Source organism: Apium graveolens, chromosome 2 (assembly GCF_009905375.1).
Source record: "Apium graveolens cultivar Ventura chromosome 2, ASM990537v1, whole genome shotgun sequence".
NCBI lineage: Eukaryota > Viridiplantae > Streptophyta > Magnoliopsida > Apiales > Apiaceae > Apium > Apium graveolens.
Window position 1 is genome coordinate 144309674 of NC_133648.1, and position 17711 is coordinate 144327384.

The following is a 17711-nucleotide window of genomic DNA, read 5'->3' on the forward strand; positions in this document are numbered from 1 at the left end:
TTCTCTAATGCACTACTGTTGTAGCCCATGAATGATGCTATTAAGTGTCGGGCCTTTCCTCAAAACCTGTCGGGTTTGGCTCAAAGGTGGTATAGTCGTTTGCCCCCAAACTCTATTGGTTCATTCAGAGAATTAAGTCAGGCTTTTATTAAGCAGTTCATCAGCGGGAGAGTGCATGAGAAAAGTTCAGCATCTCTTATGAGCATTGTGCAGGGAACAAAGGAATCCTTGAGAGACTACCTAAATCGTTTCACAAAGGAGACTTTAAAAGTCCCGGACCTTGATGATAAGGTAGCCATGATAGCACTGCAACAAGGAACTAGGGATGGGTTCTTCAAGATGTCCTTGGCTAAGCGCCCCCTGAAAGCATGTTGCAGCTCCAAGATAGGGCCGGGAAGTACATCAAGGTGGAAGAGAACATGAGGAAGACCGTAGTAAGTAGTGAGCCCACTGGAGGCAAGAAGCGGAAAACTGACTTGGAATATACCACTAACGAAAAGTATCCTAAAACCGAGCAAAACCCTGATTCAACCCCCAAGAAGGGAGGACCTGGGCAAAAGTTCACTGAATACGCTAAGCTGAATTCTTCTAGAAGCCAGATCTTGATGGAAATCGAGAAAGATCGAGATATTCGTTGGCCTAAGCCCTTAAAGGTTGATCCTGCCAAGCTAGATAAGAGCAAGTATTGTAGATTTCACAAGGATGTTGGTCATGACACCGATGAGTGTAGGCAAATGAAAGATGAAATTGAGTTCCTTATTAGAAAAGGGAGGTTGAACAAGTACACTGGAGATGGAGGGGATAGGAATAACAATGGAAGAAAGAACTATAAAGATCATAGGAGGGACCAAGATGATCAGGGGCGGAATCCTCAGCCTAGGGGACCGGTGATAAACATAATTTTGGAGGACCAACTGCTGCTGGGTTATCCAAGAACTCCAAGAAAGCGTATGCCCGAGAAGTTATGCATATTGTTGGGGAAGCCCCGAAGAGGGCCAGAACAGGAGTAACAATGGCTTTTGATGATTCTGACCTAGAGGGTGTGAAATTTCCTCATGATGACCCGTTGGTCATAACACCTATAATAGGAAACAGCTCGGTTAAGAGGGTCCTTGTGGATAATGGTGTTTTAGTGGATATCTTGCTCCATGACACCTTTTTAAGGATGGGTTATAATGATTCTCAACTAACCCCGACCGATATGCTGATATATGGATTTGCGGGAGTAGAGTGCCCCGTTGAATGGATAATCAAGTTGCCAACCACCATAGGTCAGGAACCAAGGCAAGCAACACAGATGTTGGACTTTATGGTGGTAAAGGCTAATTCAACTTATAATGCTATCATGGGGAGAATAGGGATACATGCCTTCAAGGCAATCCCTTCTTCCTACCATTCAGTTATGAAGATTCCTACCGGAATGGGATTGGAGAAGAGAGAGGAGATCAAAAAATGGCTAGAAGTTGTTATGCAGCCTCTTTGAGGGCAGATGGAGTTGGGGGCAAGTTCTGCCTATTGAAGATCTGGATATTCGAGAAAACGATGAGAAAAGAGGGAAACCAGCTGAAGACTTGGTTTCGATTCCTTTAGCTCCTGAGGATCCTGAGAAAGTTACTTTCGTTGGAGCCACACTAGAGGAGCCGCTTAGAGGGAAGTTAGTGAAATTTTTGCAAGAAAATAGTGATGTGTTTGCATGGTCGGCAGCTGATATGCCCGACATAGACCCAAAACTAATTACTCACAAGCTGAATGTGGATCCGAGTCGGAAGACGGTGAAGCAAAAGAAAAGAAGTTTTGCCCCAGAGAGGCAAGAAGCTATAAAATAGGAAGTAGAGAAGCTCTTAGAGGCTGGATTCATTGAGGAGATACAATTTCCAGAATGGTTAGAAAACCCTATAATGGTGAAGAAGGCCAATAGAAAATGGAGGATGTGTGTAGACTTCACTGATCTGAATGACGCATGCCCTAAGGACTGTTTCCCGTTGCCAAAGATAGATACTTTGATAGATGCCACTGCTGGGCAAGAGTTGCTGAGCTTTATGGATGGATTTAGTGGATATAATCATATCAAGATGCACAAGGGCGATATTCCAAAGGTATCATTTATCACTGACTTTGGAGTTTATTGTTATCTTGTTATATCATTTGGTCTCAAGAATGCAGGAGCCACCTATCAAAGGTTGTTAAATAAAATTTTTAAGGATCTTATTGGCAAGACCATGGAAGTTTATGTTGATGACATGTTAGTCAAAAGTCTAGTGAAGACTGATTATATAACCCATTTGAGGGAAGCTTTTGAGGTCCTGAGATATCATAAGATGATGTTAAATCCTACAAAGTGTGCTTTCGGAGTAGGGTCTGGAAATTTTTTGGGATTGATGGTCTCCAAGAGAGGAATCGAGGCCAATCCCGATAAAATAAAGGCAATCCTAGAAATGGAGCCACCAAAAACTGTCAAAGATGTTCAGAAGCTCACAGGAAGGGTTGCTGCGCTGGGACGATTTATCTCCAAGTCAGAAGACAAGTGCTTGTCGTTCTTCAAGTCCTTAAAGAAGGTCAAAGATTTTCAATGGAGTGAGAAAAGCCAGAAGACATTCAAGGAATTAAAGAAATATATGGCCCAGGCCCCGTTGTTGGCCAAGCCAGCTTTGAATGAAGTCTTATACTTGTACATGGCCGTTTCAGAGAGTGCCTTGAGCGCTGTATTGGTTAAGGAGGAACTGAAAATCCAGACACCCGTATACTATGTCAGTAAAATTCTGCATGGAGCTGAGTTGAATTATTCAACTATTGAGAAGTTTGCTTTAGCTTTGGTGATGGCTTCAAGAAAGTTACGTCCTTACTTTCAGGCTCATCAAATTGAGGTGCTAACAAATCAGCCCCTGAGAAATATCATTCATAATCCCAAGGCTAGTAGGAGATTGATCAAGTGGGTAATAGAGCTGGGAGAATTTGACATCAAGTATAAGCCACGAACGGCAATAAAAGCCCATGCATTGGCTGACTTCGTGGTGGAATGTACCATACCCAACCAAGAAGTCGGGGGGCAGGAAGATACCATACCTCAAGACAAGGAAGTTGATAAGGGGGACAAAGAAAAGGATGATAAGGAGAAAGAATATTGGGTTCCCTATTTTGATGGAGCATCAAAAACTAATTCAAGTGGAGCAGGTTTGGTTTTACAAAGCCCTGATGGGTTCTTGAATGAGTATGCCTTGAAGTTAGACTTCCCGACCACAAACAATGAGGCAGAATATGAAGCTCTGATAGCTGGCCTCCGCTTAGCAGGGACACTTAGAGTCAAGAACTTGAAGGTCTGTGGAGACTCGAAGTTGGTTATATCCCAGGTGAAGGGGGAGTTTGAGGCAAGGGATGATACGATGGCTAAGTATGTCCGCCTAATAAGGGTTGTGATAACTCAATTCGATGAATGCCATATTGAGCACATTCCAAGGGAGGAAAATGCTAAAGTAGATGCATTATCAAAGTTCGCTTCATCTGAGATAGAGAAAAGCTCAGGAAGTGTATACTTCCCCGTTCTAAAGACACAGAGCATTGATGTTAAGCTTGTAGCTCCTGTAGGACTGGGGACTTCATGGACAGATCCTATTAAGACTCATATTCAAACCGGATGGTTTCCAAGCGATGCTACTGAAGCACGAAAGTTGACTGTTCGAGCACTAAGATACTCTTTGATAGATGGGATTTTATATAAAATATCCTTTATGGTTCCTTACTTATGGTGTCTCAGACCCGATGAGGCACATTTGGCTCTTGAAGAAGTACATGAAGGTATTTGTGGGCAACACTTGGGGGGCAGAGCATTAGCTCATAAGATAACCCATTTAGGCTTCTATTGGCCAGAAATGATGGCTGATGCCAAAGATTATGTAAAGAAGTGTGACCGCTGTGAGAAGCATGCACCTGTCGTTAGACAACCCCCCGAGATTCTGACCACTATCAACTCACCTATCCCCTTTGCTATATGGGGAATGGATATACTTGGGCCTTTCCCCATGGCCACGCCACAAAGGAAGTTCCTGATTGTAGCTATTGATTATTTTACTAAGTGGATTGAAGCTAAACCCTTGGCCAAAATCACAACTAAGCAGGTTGCACAATTCCTGTGGGAAAATATCATGTGTCGGTATGGAATTCCCCACATCCTAGTCACTGACAATGGGACACAATTCAACAATGAAGAATTCAAGAAGTATTATGAGGAGAATGAAATCGAATTACGGTTCACCTCTGTGGCTCATCCACAAGCCAATGGGCAAGCGGAAGTTGCAAATCGGATAATCCTGGATGGACTAAAGAAGAGGATCGAGAAGTCGAGGAATAACTGGGTGGATGAAATACTCCCAATATTATGGGCCTATAGGACTACCTGTAGAGTCACGACTGGAGCAACTCCCTTCATGTTAGCATATGGGGCAGAAGCAGTTGTTCCTGTAGAGATATCACATTCCTCCCCCAGGATCCAAGCTTTCAATGCTGAGGAAAATGAGGAAGGGCAAAGGTTAGCCCTGGATCTAATTGATGAAGTGCGAGATGGGGCACATGCGAAGATAGTGGAACATCAGAAAAAGGTTTCGTTCTACTACAACCTAAGAGTTAAAGAAAGGTTTTTCAAACAGGGTGACTTAGTCTTGAGGAAGGTAGAAGCTTCTGGTGTAGGGCAGAAAGGAAAACTTTCCCCAAATTGGGAAGGGCCATACAAGGTCAAGAGTGTTCAAGGTAGAGGAACCTTCAAACTGGAGACTATGGATGGTTTTGTAGTCCCGAGAACTTGGCATGCTCAACACCTGAAGGTTTAGTATGTGTGAAGCAATTGAACATGATTCTCACTTGTCAAGGTGACAAGCAGGTTAAAAAGCACCTTGGAGCTTTACTTGCTTAGGATTTACATGTTTTAGCTTTATTTTGAGATTTATTAAGACTTGTGTAAGGGATGAATCCCAATAATTTATGAAGTTTAGAAAGTTTTCGAAATATATTTGAATCTCTATGGCAAGGCAAGTAAACTAAGTGCATGAAATGCAAGCATAAAATCAGATAAATAGAAATGGATCAAATAAATATTACAAAAGTTTGATAAACAAAGTCTCAAAAATAAGATAAAGTAAATAAGCCATGGAGGGCTGGAAAAGCTCTAAGGAGCTGAGGTGCCCTCGGCATCCATATCTCCATCCCCTCCGCTCTCGCTAGAAGTCTCTGTCGTCTTGGAGGAGGAGGAAGAGCTGTCATCCTCAGCAGGTCTGGAAGACGACTCGGGAAGAGGAAGAAGCGGGTCCTGAAGGATGCGATCCGAGACAACTACTCGGGTACAAAACCTCTGCAGCAAAGCCTCGTCATCAGGGCAGACATAGTCCGCCGGGTTAATATCAGGACAAGCCTCATTCACGGTCCCAAGGGCCGTGTCCCAACCAGTCCTAAAAAACCCAGGAAAGACTGAGTCATCCCTTACCCTCATAGACTGGGTAAACTCCTCCGAGTCCAGATAGTTATCAATCGCCTTATCTTTCTCGGCCCGAAGCACCACCAGCTCGGCGTTAGACTCTCCGAGCTCTTCCTCCTTATGCTTGAACTTCTTCTCTAGAACAACATAATTCTTCTGCTGCCTCCTAAGGGCATTGTCTGCTTTGTTAGAAGCCCTCTTCCATAATTTGGCTTGCCTCACAGCGCCTTGAAAATAGGCGTCAGACTGAAATGAAACAATAGACAAATGTGTAAGGCAAGTGAATGCTACAAATAAAAAAGATAAATTCCAAGAAATAGTCATACCGAGGCTAAGGACTAGGCTCCCATGAGCTTGATCCTCTCCAAGTCTGGAGTAGCCACCACATCCATGAAGTCTTTGGGAGTTACGCCGTGATAAGACCAATCCCAGGCGTGTTTCATGGATTCAACCACGGTATCCCCTCGGCGGAATCCCCAGAGAGGCTGAAAGGCGCCCGTGGCAACAGGGACAGGAGCAGCAGTAGTGATAGGGGCACTATGGCCCTCAACTCCCTCAGCTGGAACCTCCATCATGGGTTCCTTGTGCTTCCGTAGGAAGCTAGGCTCCGTAGCCTTTCCTCTAGTATCTAGGCCCGCAAGATGAGCCTTCTTCATTCTAGCAGTTTCTTCAACGAGTGGCACGTTATCCTCGTTGATCTCCTTGGCAGCTACAAGACAAGATAAAAAACAAAATAAGTGGTGTCAATAATGCATGAAATGAAATAAAATTGAGAAGGGAAGAAAAATACCCTGTTGAGAAACAGAGGATAGCCCCACATGGATGAGGGAAAACTCCTCTAAGAGAGTCCAGTTGGTAGTAGTACCGTCATCCCTAGTAAGCTCATTATAAATGGTAGTTTCCTCGGGGGTTAAGTGAATGGATTTGAGGCTACCATCACTAACCTTCCCGAAGGAAGATCTGAAGAGTGTGCCCCAGTCGCCAGTCTCCCACCTTAACCCGATAAAACTATTCCTCCAATTTTGGTTATTATCGGGAATAGAGGCACTGTTAAAGATATGCTTACACTTGGGCCTTTGTTTAACATAGACCCAACCACAGTTACCAGAAGAATTGTTGTAACATTGAAAAACTTTCCTACAAACAGCTACGGATAGGGGAAAACCTTCCCTAAGGCAGCAAACCATAAAACATAAAATGTTCCTCCAAGCGTTTGGAGGAAGCTGACATGGGTTAATTTATAAATCAGCTAGAAGATGAGGAATGAAGGGATGAAAAGGGAACCTAAGCCCAACATCGAGGGCATCTGTGTAGATAAAAAGAGTGTCGGGTTTCCAGTGGCAAGTACGATCCCCACCAGAAACTGGTAGTAATCTAAGGGGAGGAAGAACATTATAACGTGCATTTAAGTTATCGTAATCTATGTTGTGCCAAGTGTTACAATGATTAAAAGAGTCGAGATGTACAGTGGAGGGATACTCGTCCCCCCCTGGTGTTAATCATATCAATCAAAGACATGTAAGAAGAGTGGATCTCGATATCCTTACCTCATTTTGAAGCCGAGGCTATCTTGGCCGCTCTCTCGGAATTCTTATCAGCCATTAATGAAGCTTGGAAAAACCTTGGAAGGGACTTGGCCGAAAATTTTCTAAAAATGAGGAAGGAGGGAGAAAAGGAGAGTGTTTGAGAGTTTGAGGATTGAAATGAAAAGTGTGAAGAAACACACTCCCCCCCAACTCTTATATAGGCACCTAAAAGCCAAATTGGGCCTCAGAAAGCCCATTTCAGCCCAAAAAAATAGAGAATTCTGGAAAGTTCCAGAAGACTTTGGAAGAATTCTAGAAAAAATAAATCTTTTGAAAATTCTGGAAGAATCCAGAAAAACCTTATAGAAAAATCTAGAATTTGGGCTCAGGGATAAGGCCCAATTCTAGAAAAATCTAGAAAACCCAAGAGGTTTAAGGCTCAAAAGGTTTATAGGGCTCAAGAGGCCCAGTTTCAAGGCCCAAATACAAAAAGCCCAGGAATTGGGCCCCAAATATTTTAAAGGAAAATCCAGTCAAAAAAGGGGGTGGCCGAAGATAAAGGCCCAGTTTAGAAAAAGGCCCAGGGTCAATTACTAAGTACCCATAAAAGAATCCAGGCCCAAAATTTAGGCCCAAATTTGAGTTGGAAGAAATCCAGCCCAGATTTAAGGACCCAAATCAAATATGTGGAGTTACAAAAATATATATGCCAAATTCCTGACCCAATTCGATCAGGACTTACATTATGTTCCTAGTCGAATGAGTTGAGGTCGAAATACCTTCGACCAGGACTTTAAAAAGGATTAAATCGACCAGAAATAAGCCCAATTCGACCAGGATCTCAGTTTAATTTCTGATCGAAAACCTTTCCTCGAAATTTGCTTCGATCAGGGCTTAAAAGGATGGCTAATTCGGTCAAGACAAGAAATTCTGACCGAAAATCCTGACCAAAGCTTTCCTGCTCGAAAATTAAAAAAAAATCTATATAATAATAATAGAGAGGTTGAATGGATCTTGCTCGAATTTCTATCGCCCAGGGCAATTAAAGGCCTAATTCGACCAGGATCCTGGTCGAACAAGATTCCTGGTCGAACCAGTATAAAAAAATAATAATAATAATTAAAGGAAATTCCTTAAAATATTTCTTTAAAATAAAAATATTTTCAAAAAATAAGGAATAAATCCAGAAAATTAAGGAAAAATCCCAGAATTAAGGGAAAAATTCCTGAAAATTAGGGAAAAATCGCAGAATTAAGGGAAAACTTTCTGAAAATTAAGGAAAAATCCCAGAATTAAGGGAAAAATTCCTGAAAATTAGGAAAAAATCCCAGAATTAAGGGAAAAATTCCTGAAAATTTAGGAAAAATTCCAGAATTAAGGGAAAAATCCAGAGAATTAAAGAAAAATCCCAGAATTAAGGGAAAAATTCCTAGAAATTAAGTTAATTCCTAAATAAAAGGGATTAAATTAAATCATTGTAAATGTGTAGGTCACTCCACACTTTACGCAAAACAATACCCTGCAAGGGAACGAATCACTTAACTTCAGCGAAACCTAGTCACTATTTCCCAGAAGTTGGGGGGCAAATGATAGGGAATAAATAAATCCTGATTATATAGTTAATAATGTATTAATTACACATGATTTGGGCTGCAAGGCCCAATAAGAAGATGTATGATATTCAGACCAAAAAGGTTAACACATTGATCAGGCCTGATGGACCAGATCAGGCCTGATGGAACAAAGAAGGCCCAAAACCATGAATATTAATTAATTTCGTAATTAATTTATAAGGGAGAAAAATAGCTATTAGGATGAGTCTTGGTGGGAATATAAATCCTTGTAGATTGGCCTCCAAGGAACCTCATGGGATAAGGAATCAGCTTCCTACTTCCTAGGACTCCAAAGTCCATTCTAATTTAGAGACTTGTCCACCAAGTCTCCAAACCCAAGTCCAATTCAATGACTCCCAACATCTATATAAGGGGCCTCACCCCACAAATCAGAACTACATTTTTTGACTTGATCCTTGGCAATCAGCAAGGTACGTAGGCATCTTGTTAAGGCAGATTGAGTCGCGAAACATAAGAGCAGTCAAATCGAGCCTCGAAGCTCACGTTCCTTAGTAATAAATACAGCAATCATATACCCTAGTTTTTAATCCATAACAAGTTCTAACAATCTTGCATAACTCATCTACAATATAAAGCTCCTGCTAGCTCGATCCAACTTAACCTGGAATCCTAGCTCGCACATTGGACTGGGAATCCTCGTTACCAACAATTTTCTTTTTCAACTGTTGAAAACATAAAAAGGTTTGCAAGAGTGAGCTAACTAGCTCAGCAAGTCATAATAGAAATAACTAAGGTTAAACAATGATCCATTGAAATGAATCTAAAGAATCAAGTTTCTGGATGAGCAATGATTAGAATTAAATATTCACTTTCATTTTAAAAACCAAGGTTAGGTTGCTGATCAGTGACGCACTAACTCCAAGCAAGGCTACCAACTTTGCTCTATATACTGGATCCAAGGCACAGATCGGCTTATTATGACCACGAATCTGGTCCGACCACGAATCTGGTCCGACCACGAATCTGGTCCATATTTAAAAACAATCCAATTCCAGAATAACAATATGATAAATAATGTAATTCGATAAGCTGAATCATAAACAATATAAATCTTGAAGCATAGGGTGATTCACATTACCATGAAGGTATAACAAGGAATTCAAAAAGATTATCTTTCAATCAAGGAAAGATCAGAAGGTAGAAGACCAAGGGTTCAAGGGTTACAAGGATTGGTGTTCTGTTAAACAAAGCATAAGGGTTGGTATGTCAAGCAATTCAATATCAGAAATTATTATGTGGTAGATATGTATTTGTGGAGTAGTATCGTATATATCTGGTTCGTATTTGAGAATTCAACAATCAATGGTTTATAAAGAATAAGGCTTATGGCTCAAGATCAATAAGAATCAGGGTTCAAGGTTGAATAGCTTAAAGTGTTTGCAATATAAAACATGATTTATTTTGAATACTAGCAACATGTTATGAGAAAGTTCGAAAATATTTGCAATATATCTTGAAGAAGGTTCAAAAGTATTTGCCTTATCATTGATGATTTCCAACTTTACTTGCACCCATCTAACAGTTTTACTCATCAATCACTTTCCTTTTTCCTTCTATACATTGCTTACATTCATCAACCACTTGTTTTCTCTTTCTACGCTTTAGTTCTATTTACGGATCACTGACTTTCTTTTTCTATGCCTCTCTTACTCTGCTAGAAATCACAAGTATCTATCAACACTCAATCTCAAATCATTCTAATCATCACATAGACGTCATAAACATTTATCTACCATTCATTTTACCCAAATCCGATTTACGGATTGAAAGTTATAGCAAAAACCATCAAACAATAATGACATGGGCATATAACACATCCATCAGATAACACGTAGCACATAACGCGCAAGATATTCAATCGAAATAATTTTTCAAAGAAGATTCGGGGTCAAAATGATTTTCATGGTATTTATTGTGAATTTTTGAACTTTTTTCGGAGTTAAAACGGGTCTCCGAATCATTTTACAATAAAGTAATAAGGTTCGAACACCGGAATCTGACTTTAAGATAATTTTTTAATAATTATCGAGCCTTTTAAATAATTTAATATAATATTTTAAAACTCGAAACTATTTTTCGTAATTTTAAAGTGAAAAATAAATAATTAAATCTAATTAAATAATCAATTAAAATTAATTAATAACTAATTAAATTAATTGAGCAATTTTTATTTAAATTAATTGACTAATTAAATAATTAATTATCAATTAAAATTAATTAGTTAATTATTTAAGATTTATTTTAATAAAAAATAACTTTTGGAAATTAAATAAGGACTTTTTGAAATTTTAAAATACAAAAATCAAATTCTGGAAATTAAATAAACAGAAATATAAATTTTGGAAACTTTTAAAATTGCAATCCTGTTTTTGTAAGTTTTGAAAATTAAAGTACAAGTTTTATAAACTTTTGCAAACAAAGGGTAAAAATGCAATACCCCCCACCTTGTTCTCCGGTGACATGGTCGGCCGGAACTCTATGGTCGCCGCCATGGAGCTTTTCCGGCGTCCTGAAAACCGTCAAGAACACGCTAAAATTAGCAGCATATATTGTATTCACTTCCAGGAACCCATATATGGTTAAATCAAGCAAACAGTTCGTCATTTGACTGGAAATCACGGCCGAAGTTTCCCGGCGCAGCCACGCGGCAGTTTCCGGCGAAGGCCTTCCAGGGGTCAAAATTTATACTTAAATATATGAATCGGACTATTTTTAAATGATATATTCACTGGTACTGCTTAATCGAACCTAGATTCAACAAAAATGAAATCTCCAAATTTTATTAGATTTATTCAAGAACATAAACCTTAATTCGATTTTTCTCACAATCAAACCACAATTTCACCATGTAATTGACCTCTATTTTTGATATATAATATATCAAATTAATCAGGAGAAAATTATCTACATGATTATGCCATCAAATCATATCAACAACATCAAGAACAAAATTTCATAATTTAATCTTTAAATAATTCAAAATAAAATAATTAAATAAGAAAAATACCTTGATTGCTGCACAAAAATGGTTGATTGATTATGAAAGAGCTTTTCGAGAGCTTCAATTTGATATATGGCACGCCCGAACCAGAGTTCGATAACGCTTTCGTTTGTGCTTTTGATTATTAAAAACGCAACATTTTTTTAGGGTTTTTCTCTATAACTTCTATATTTTTACTGATCGATTATGATTATACGAATAAAATAAAATAATAAAAGGGCTATATATATTTATGGAATATTGGTTTATGTTGGATTGTTTTGGATCGATAAATTAGTTACTTAGTTGCTAAGTAACTGCAAAAACGATCCCATTTGATATTCATAATGGATAATTATCCAGACCGAGTTTCTTATAAAATACTTTATACAAAAATAACATAATATTATCCCGTCTTTCGAGATTACGGGTTTTGTTGCTTTATCGAAATGATTATCGTATCGAAATTTTTTGCTCCAGGCCGCGCACAGGTCAAACCGTAATCTGGATTGAAAAAATCAAAACACGGAAAATATCTGGAATTACCATATTTGGTTAGGAAGGAGTTTTCGGAAAAGTTTCGTGTTGTAAAAATATAAAAACGGTCGAAGTTGGACGATTCCCGGCTTTATAAATTAATTTTGTAATTATTCTGAAAATAATTAATAAATTCATAAATTAATATAAAATTATATAACAGTCCAAAAATTATCAGAAAAATACTGTAATTATCTATATTTTATTCTGGTCATAATAAAATTAACATACTTATACTTTACCATATATAAACATCCACATATCCACACCAATCATCAGATAATTCACCAAAAATCACATAATAATCATTTATAGATAAACATAATTACACGCAATATCCTGGATATTACATCATTCCCCTTAAAAGGATTCTGTCCTCAGAATCACACTGTTAGGTCACACAACACTATAGAAGGGGGTTGAATATAGTGTTTATACAATCAAATCGATTTCGAACACAAGTATGTAACATTAATCAAATATATTCAATATAATAAACTCTATTACAGTAGAACAGTTGTTCTCTCTCAGTGATGAACAATATCACTAAAAGCTGCTAGGTTACAATGTATAATGTTCTCGATAATGATAACACATATAGTGTAAACCCTAAGTTGTGTTTATATAGTACACAGTTACAAGATATCTTCTAATTGATAGGGAATATAATTTTGTCTCCTAAAATATATCAATCAGATATTATCTTCTACAAGTCTTCTAGTCTTCTAACTCTTCATGCATATCTTCTATTGTTTTAGTCACGATCCTTTCCTGTAAATCAGCTACTTTCCTTATCTGAAGTATCCACACTTAAGTCCTGATATAAATCCTGACAACCTTAAGTTCTGATATAAGTTCTGACTTCAGTAAGTTCTGATTTCCAATAAGTCCTGATATTAAGTTCTGAAACTAAACACAACAAATTAGACATGACATCTCAAATATATCTAACAATCTCCCCCAACTTGTATAAACTTGTAAATTATGAGAAATATACAAGTTAATAGATTTGATGATGTCAAAAACATTTAAGTACAAATGCAATGAGAGTTTAAATAGACAACTAACTACAACTTATAGTCCTTGTAGCTTTTACCAATTTTACTGAGTCAATCTGAATCCAAAGTGATTCTTGACAAAGTTTGATATCAGCTTTTCTTCTCCATTCCTCAGGACTTGAGCTAGTGTAGCTTTGACTTGCTTCAATTCTTCATCTTGACTTTCAATCTGGTAGATTGCAGTCCTAAGTGCTGAGATATGATTTCTTTCTAAACCATCACCAAGTATGATTACCCTTGGGTGAGATGAATCTTTATTATATAGCACAAACATTTCTCTTTCAGAATGACTTCAAGTTTAGCAGAATCCTTCTTCATTGGAATTTCACTTCCATCATCTTCAATAATGTTTAGAATGAATTATGTAACCCTTGATCCAGAAATTCTTGCTTTATCCCTTATGGTCTTCATTATGAAATTTGACCATCTCCTAGTAATCTCAGACTTTATTTCTAAAAGATAATGAAAGAATTGAAGTTCTTTCATAGATTTGTTCAGCACATCTGATTCTGACATTTGATATGTTCTTCCATCTTCAAGAAATAGAATCAGATTTTCTTTGACATTATGCTTATCATGAGCATCCAGTACCACTTGAACAGATATAACCTTATCAAGGTAATTTTGTGTAACTTCTTCAAGAGGCTTGTCAGTCAATAAGAATGGATCTCTTGTAAGTACTTCAACTCATGTCTTGATCTTGGCTTCTTCAGAACCTAATCCAGCTCTGTCTCTTGCTTCTCTGGCTTTCAATCCAATAGTCATGAAATCAGATAGTAGCTAGCTTTTCTTAGGATCTAATGGATTAACATTCTTCCATATGAGTTTTCTCTTATCAGTAACTGTCAATTTGTTCAAATCAACTTGAGCATTGTCAAAGGTTGATGTCTTGATGACTTGGTCAAAATTTGTTGTTTCTTCTATAACTTGATGTTCTTCATTCTGAACAACTTGAGATGTGTTAGAGGTTGTCTTAGATTCTTCAGTTATCTTCCTTATTTTTAGAGTTTGAACAGTTTCATCTACTGCAGCAGCATCATCAAATACTTGAACCAGTTTGCATACATGTTTCATCAGGATTTGAGGAATCTTCATCTTCTTTGGCTTTGTTGGTTCATCAATCTTTCCTTTCCCTTTGTCTTTGGGATCAATCTCAACTTGTGATCTTGTCTTGGGCTTTAAAGGCTCAGAATTTGGCCTTTCCTTGATCACAATGCCTTTTACCTTAAGCCTTGGAGGTTTCTTTGCATTAGAAGCTTTAGACTTTAGATTTGTCTTCTCAACTGTAAATCTAGCTTATTCCTCCTTTAAAGTCTCTAAATCCATTCTAGGATTATGTTTGAGAAATAGACTTCTAGCAATCTCTTCATCAAGTGTCTGAATTTTAGGATCTTTGTAGTAGACAGTAGTCTGCTTTCCCTTTAGCTTCAGAGTTTGTAAAAACTTCTGAGAGTCTTTAGATCCTGACTGAATCAAGATATCAGAACTTGACATCAGACTTTTAGCATGCATAACATCAGAACTTGACTTCTTCTGTGTAGAAGATTTGCTAACATCGGAAATTACTTTTTGTGAAGATTTTCCTTGACCTTGACTCTGACCTCTATTCTTATCAGAGTTTCCCTGGTCATCACCTGTATCATCCTTCTTCTTCAGTATTTGATTAGTTAAGCATTTGGAGTTAACTACCTTCTCGCCCTTTTTGGCATCATCTGGTAGTAGGGGAGAGAGAAGAAGTTCTACTGAAGATTGAATTTCATTTAGTTGAGCTTGTTGAGAGGTTTGATTCTGCAGGACCTCAGTAAGTTGGGCCTGTTGCTTTTCTTGAACCTTCTCAATAGCTTCAACTTTCTCATGAATAGGACTGATAAACCTCTTTTTATCTAGCTTGATCTCCATATCCAGCTTATCAGCTCTTTCCAGAAGTTTGTCAACTTTTTCATGAGTAATTGAGTGTTGACCTTGAAGGTTTTTAGTACTTAGAGCTGTAACTTTGAGTTGATGCTTGAAATCAGAGTTTGTCAACAACTCAACAGCTTTTGCAATATGCTCTATCAGAACTTTAGAGCTTGGAATGAAATCAGATTCATTCCACTTCTTGGTCCACTCAACTCCTCTGTGAGTGTCTTCCTAAGGAACATGAGCTTCTTGTTCAACAAACTTTGTAAGCAGTTCATCCTTTCCAAGAATGGGAGCATTAACTGGAGCACTGTCTCCAGAACTTGATGACCTCTCCTCATCTTCTGATAACACAAGAGTGTGTGTAACTGAAGGAGTTTCTGTAGCAGCTTCATCTAAATTCCGATCTTCAGGTTCCAGATCCAGAATTGGTGTAGATGGTATCTCAGCCTGTAAGATTGGAAAAGTAACAGTAGATGGCTGAGCTGTAGTTGGAGCTTCCAGATAGAGCACAGTTGGAATGTTCAGCCTGTGGATGTCAATTTCAGGACTTAATCCTGAATCTTCAACTGTTGTTTCTTTAAAAGGAGAGACAGGAAGTGTGATCACTGTGTCTGGAACAGTGTCTTTAGCTTGAGGAACGGCTTCAATGACAATTGGTTCAGATGAGATCAGAGATTCTTGATCCCCTTCCTCAGCTTCTTGAGTATCCTTAGAGTGAGGTTGTGCCAAATTCCTTCCCGCTCTCTGTTTCTTTGATCTCCTGGATGGTGGAGAACATGATCTGCATCAGAATTTACAGATCTTTTCCTCTTCTGAATTTCAGACCCTTCAGCTTCTACCTCCTTCTGAAAAAATACATTTTCAGCTTCAACTGTCACAGGTTCTCATGCATGAACCTGGACATGCTCCTCTTCTTCATCAGACTCATCCCTTAGTATAATCCTTCTTCTCCTTGGTGGAGATTTAGGAACATATTTTGCTTTTGAAGGTTTGGGTCTTGATGTTGTAGCAGATGGTTGTTAGGGAGAGGATTGTGCTGGTTTGAAATATGTTCTGATGGTAGGTTGTAGTTGTGAAGTGGTAGGTTGTGTAGGTGCTGATGGAGGTTGAACTGGTGCTACATCAGGATATATTACAGTATAGGTGTTTGGGTCAGAGTTTACTAAGACTTGTTTGACTGATTGAGGAATATGGAGGGGTCTTAGTACAATCTTCTTATTATCAGTAGATAATAAGTCAGTGAAAGCCCTTTTGGCAAGTTTAAATGGAGGAATTGACTCACTAAAATTATGAGGTGTTTCAGCATAACAGAAACTTTATATAAGCTGACATAATCTAGCAAAATAAACTGTGTTTCTATCTTCTGTCATCCTATCACCTATGAAACCTATCACAACACTTGAATAATCAAAATGAGTTTGATGAATTAGAGCATACCCAATTTGTTGACTAAAGATTGGAATTGCATCAAAATTGGAGCATTTGTTGGCAAAAGCTCTAGTGATGCAATCAAAGAAAAAACTCCACTCCCTCTTGATGTGGGGTCTCTTCAATTGTCCCAGCTTTGTCAAAGGCTTTTCATAGCCTAGATTTTCCATCATTTGTTGAAGAGCTGGCTCCTCAACTGTTGAATTGAAAATACAATTTTCTGGCAGATGTAGAGCTTGGCGAACAGTAGACACAGTCACCACATGTTCATCCTATCCTGTTGTAAAGATAATACTTGGGGACCCAGCTTGTGCACCATCATCATAAACACCTGACCTCCAAAATTCTAGTATCTGTGTTCCTGAAAGAGCCTGGGGTTGGGTCAGTGCGTAGCCTATTTCACTTCGAGCAAGAAAGTCTTGGACGAAATGAAGTTCTGAAGGAGCCTCGTCCTTAGAAAGAATAGCCATGTAATTATTAGGAACAAACTTGGATCCATTAAAAATGATGTCTTTGGTGCCATTACTGTAAAGAAATAAGTGAGAAAATGGTGTGTATACAAGGTGTTTGATAAAATGCCTGTAAGAAAATAGCTTCAGAGAATGTTAGAGAGTGAGAGAGAATAAGAGAGATTAGAGAATAAGAAAAATAGGTAAAAGTTTGTAAAAACTTTTAACTTTCTTATTTATACACCCACGATTTACAACGGTTATATTCTGAAGGAGAACCGACATTAGACACCTGTCACGCATTAAATAGTCAAAATAGTGGTTAGTGGGCACGTGAAATGTGCAGTAATTATTGCTCACATGCTTTTTTTCAAAACAAACACGCAACCCATAAACCAAATGATTATCACTATTTTTCTCTCACTTAATTATTTTCTGATCAATATGATCGTTACAGTAAATACCACAAATAAGTCAAGTAATTAAATGATACCACGTAAGCATGAGAGTTTCCATCAGGATTTGAATCAGAACTAGACTATTATCAGAATTTAATGGTCATCAGAACATGGCTTCTGTACTCAAAAAGTGAATGTCTGTATCTGTGATTCTTCACACAAATACTGACTGGTTTCTTCAGAGTTTAATCATCAGAACTTTCACCAGAACTTGTCCTCAGAATTTATGCAAATAATACTCAACTGTTTGTCAAAAACAACTTAATCACCACAGTAAT